At 37.6% G+C, this 5,222-nt stretch overlaps 1 pseudogene; it reads left to right on the top strand.

Annotated features, from left to right (window-relative positions):
• The first annotated feature begins 546 nt into the window (after positions 1-546).
• On the top strand, positions 547-4,974 carry LOC118592918 (annotated as a pseudogene).
• The last annotated feature ends 248 nt before the right edge of the window (positions 4,975-5,222 follow it).

The following is a 5,222-nucleotide window of genomic DNA, read 5'->3' as shown; positions in this document are numbered from 1 at the left end:
GCAACGAGACCATCTGTGTCATGGTTCTGCCTCTATGACTTCTGTGACCTGGTGGACTCAATCCTGAAACTGTGAGCCACAAGAAATTCTTCATGCTCTAAGTTGCTTCTGTCAGGTGTTTTATCACAAAAGTGAGAAAATAATTGATATAATAGTGCTTGAGGAAACCACACTCATGATCATATTTTTGCTCACTCTCTTAAATGATATGACATGGTTTCTCTATTACTTAATTTATTTTTATTGCCAAGTCATATCTATGTCAATATATGTCTTTATTTTTGTCTATATAGCACATGCATTATATTCTTTGGAAGTTTGTGTGCATTATTGAATGGTTAATTAATATATTTATTATTTCCAAGCTACTATGTTACCTTACTCTGTTCTCTGAAGTCATGAAATTTATTAATTTCATCCCACTGGGCACAGTGGTTTGATCAATCATACTTAATCTGTAAATACTTTAAGTTGAGGGGTGTGTCTCACTCTTAAAGATTTATTTATTTTTATTTGTGTGTGTCTGCCTCTGTTTACATGTGCCGCATGTATGCTGGTACCCTTGGAGGAGATAAGATTTCATCAGATGTCCTGGAACTGGAGTTAGAGGTGTAAGTGAGCTGTCTGCCATGGGTGCTAGGAACTGTACCTGGGTCTTCTGTAAAAGCATCGAGAGCTCTTATCTGCCGAGCCATCCCTACAGGCGCACGCCCTCATCCTTCTGCACTGCAGAAGGTTGAAGAAAATGTTTGCTGGGTGAGAGGATAAATGACTGAAAAGCGCTTTCTATCCTCCTAGCTCTTTCCTTCCTCAGCTATGACAATCCGTGTCGTGATTCTATGAGGTGCAACTTCCCTGACTGTGAATGTGGGCCAAAGGCTGTCGGTAGTTTTCTCTTGAATCGGTCAGTTCTACCATTCATGTTTCCAAACAGAATTATTTAACTGTAAACACAGTTGTCCCGTTCTCTTTGTGATTGCTATCCTCCTTTTCTGTTGTTCTCCATTCTTTTAATCGTCAAAAGAAGACAGCATAATTTTCTTGTTTGACTTAAAAAGTTCTCTTCCCATGTTCTCCACTTCTCTAACTTCTAAACACCATATTGGATATCTGATTATTATTATTATTATTATTATTATTATTATTTTATCATTATTAGTATTTGAATTGGTAAAATTTCAAATACGAAAGGTCTCTGTTAGTAATTGAAATCTAGGTTTTTGCATTTTGAGATGGGGAAAGGCAAATGTTGGATGCAAGGAAAGTAGAAGTTAATCATAGAAAGGTAGCATTATTCTTTATTTCTTGTGCTACAGGTTCATTTTTTATTTTGACTTTACATCATTTTTTGCCTCTTACTTTTCATGTCTCATAAACTCTCCCTTGAGGACAGAGCTGGCCTCAGAATCTAGAACTGAGGTACTGCCTAGTGGGTATAACCTTCCTGCTTTCTAGGAAACTCAAGGCCCTTGTGTAGCTATTTAGTCTTCAACCTTTATTTGGAAGTTACACATGCAAGAGAAGTAATTTTCCCAGTTTTACTTTGCAGAGGCAGGGGCTGCATGGTCATTGATGAAGTCATCATTTCTGCAGTTCTGATGGTGACTACACATGCTAATGAGTTCAGGATCCTCCTCATAGTAATTATTCCTGACTGTAGGAATCATGTGATTTGCTTCTCATGATAAAACCATTTTTTGTTCCTCAGATGTGTCTACTGATACATTTATTTTCTAATGTAGTCAGACATCACTTGAAACACCTAAGATCTTTATTTAGCCCAATTAGGTGTTTAATATTTATTGCAACATGAAATTTATTTTACATGCAAATTTCCCTGAATTCAACTGGCCCTTGTAATGCACAGTGACTATCTCTCATACTGAAAATTGTAACCAACCCCTCTTTTATGCAGTACCTGATTCACACCAGGTGCATGGTAATTATTTATTAGTTAATAAGTAAATGTGTTCTTGACTCTATAAAATATTCTCCATAAGGCCACCTTCACTTTCAGATATGTGTTTTTATTATGAGTATGTTAGTATTTTTGTTGGTTTTTGTTATGGTTCAGATTAATATTGTAATGATATTCAGCAGGCCCAGTTCTATGGGTCAAAAACATAATATTTCCAAGAGAGAGTATAGTCTAAGCATCCAACTAAAGTCTATTAAAAAGTCTCTGAATATGAGCCTAACCTCTATTTATATATTTTTAAACATTAATTTTATTTCAAATATGTGTACGTGTGTACACCTGTGTGCACATGTGAGTGCATGTGCCTGTGGAGGCCAGAGAGGGCATTGGATCCCCTGGAATTATAATTACAGATGAATGTAAACAACCAGATGTGGGTGCTGGCTGCTGAATTTGGGCCCTCTGCAAGAATGGCAAATACTTTTCTATAGAAAGATAAATGTCTTTGAATCCAAAGACATTCATTACCACTTCGGAAAACATCAAATTCAACCCCAGGAAAATATTTTATCATGTATCATAAAGACCTGTTCTGAGCCATGAATTATATTTAGAGGGGGTGGTAAACACACTTTGTTTGAGGTTTTATTACTTGGATGCACTTGTTTTCTAGATGTTAGTTTAAAGAGATGTAAATACCCAGGAACTAGTTTCTGAAACACAAGCTATAAAATTAATGATCTCTGCCAAAGATTCTCTCATTCCTCATCATGATGCACAAATTGGACATAAAACAGCCTGGTTGGATGCATCTCTGAAGGTGGAGGAGTGGAAAGCAGAACAATGGGGAAGCAGGCATTGATAGAATCATTATTTGTCAAGGTGAGAAAGAGAAGAAACTAAATAATGAAGACTTTTGGATACAATGATCTAAAAGTGCAAGGTCTGTGTCAGGATGTTTGAAAGGTAGAAACAAAGAAAATCAAATTCAACTCCTTGTAAGGAGGATTAGTAAGGTTCAGTCTGCAAAGATGCTTTCTTAGTGATCAAAAGGGAGCCAAGTGTTAAGAGATGAGCTGGGGTGAGTATGCCCACTGGCAGTGAACAGCTGACTTGTTCCATTTAATCTTATATGTTTAAATCAGTTCATCAATTTGTAAAAAATTTAGACTGTAAATGGACATCTTCTGTCTGACTGCTCAGTCCCACATAACTTACTCAAAGGCTAAATATAAAGTAAAAATGCTTGGTGGATAGCTCAGGCTTGTTATTAGGTAATTCTTACACTTAAATTAACCTATATTTCTATTTATGCTTTGCCACATGGCTTGATACCTTTTTTTCAGTATTGTGTGCCCATCTTGCTCTCTATGGATTTTTTGGTGACTCCTTACTCCATACTTCTCCTTCCCAAAATACTATTTGGTTGCCCCACCTGTACTTTCTGCCTGGCTACTGGGCAATCAGTATTTTATTAAACCAACTTGAATGACAAATCTTTGCAGTGTACAAGAGGATTATTCCATAGCATTTCCCCATTTTTGTCTAATTAAGGAGGAAGATTTTAACTTTAACATAATAGGATTATATACAACAAAATTGTTATTAAATAAGAATAATACTAACAACATCTAGTCCATTTGTATTTGGCAAAATTATAGAAAATAATTATCTTTTTGGTGAATATAAAATTTTATATCTAATTTAATTTCTATTTAATTAAAAAAATAATTATAACTATTTAGTGTCAAACCAAATCAAAGATCCCAGAAGGGTGAAATGTTACCTAATGACAGGGACATCAGGCTGCCTTGACAGTCACTCAAAATTCCTCTGAAACATTGGGGCATCCAAATCTGGCCTAAGGCCTGGCATATCTGACAAACTATCCAATGAAGCAGGAATTTTGAAGGACTGTCCTACTTTGTCTTGGCAAAGTTCAGCAGTTGCCTTTCTTTTTTTTCTTTTTTTCTTTCTTTCTTTCTTTTTTTTTTTTGCATCGTGCTGTTCCAGTTTTGACAGTATCTATAAGCAATTGGGTTAAGGGTATTTTCTTTGTCCACATGGCTAGCTTTTGCCATACAGGAAAGAAACTCCATATGCAGTGTCTCCAATCTACAAAATCATCTCTGAATTGGATTGGTTCTGCCATGGACATTTCTCACTATCATGAAAAGCCTTAGATCATTAAACATTAAATGCCATATTATATAGGTCTTTGAAGTGTTTGCGGGTTGCCTATCTATCTGAAATATATATTTGTATGGTCTTTCAAACATTCCTAATGTGACCATAAATTTGCTATTATTGATGAATATTAATTTGTATTTCTTAATTATGCATTACATTTTAAATGAACTGCATAAGAACAATACCTTGGAGGGCTGTTGGCGGGGCCGGCTGTATGCTGCTTCAGCTAGGCAATCGACTGCAAACACAAGCCTTTTTGCTTCTCTGGGTGCTACTCCCTCAGGCCTCCCCCTCAACGCACGCCAGTAGCGCAACACTGATTCCTCTCTAACTATTGTAAAGCTGGCAGGGACTATGGGGGGGAAAAAAAAAGAGGAAAGGAATATGTGGTGGAAAAGGTTCTTGATTGGCGAGTTGTCAAGGGCACAGTGGAATATCTTCCGAAGTGAAAGGGCTTCTCAGATGAGGACAACACTTGGGAACCAGAAGAGAACCTGGATCGCCCTGACCTCATCTTTGAGTTTCTGCAGTCACAGAAAACAGCTCATGAGACAGATAAATCAGAAGGAGGCAAATGCAAAGCTGATTCTGATTTTGATGATAAGGGAGAAGAAAGCAAAGTAAAGAAGAAGAAAGAAGAGTCAGAAAAGTCACGAGGCTTTGCCCTGGGTTTGGAGCCTGAGCGGATTATTGGAGCTACTGACTCCAGTGGAGAACTCATGTTCCTGATGAAATGGAAAAACTCTGATGAGGCTGACCTGGTCCCTATCAAGTGCATACAGGTTGTCATATCCTTCTACGAGGAAAGGCTAATGTGGCATTCCTACCCCTCAGAGGATGATGACAAAAAAGACGACAAGAATTAGCCCCTGTCACCTCTGACTGTGGGTTTCGAATAGGAAGGGAAAGAGTTCTGCTTTCTTGACACTGTAGAGGTGGCTTGAGAAGATGTCCTTTGAAGAGCCAGCATAGTTTCTGTCCCTGCAGCAACCCAAGTGCTTTAAGTCGTTTTAAGCCATATAGTTTGCACACTCATCCCAGTGGAGGAGAAAGGGGTAAGTGTTTCAAGGCAACCCGTTCTGCACTTTGCCAAGAAAGCGGAGGGGCTTCCATG

This window comes from Onychomys torridus, chromosome 11 (genome assembly GCF_903995425.1).
Source record: "Onychomys torridus chromosome 11, mOncTor1.1, whole genome shotgun sequence".
NCBI lineage: Eukaryota > Metazoa > Chordata > Mammalia > Rodentia > Cricetidae > Onychomys > Onychomys torridus.
This window is presented reverse-complemented; position numbering and strand designations above follow the sequence as displayed.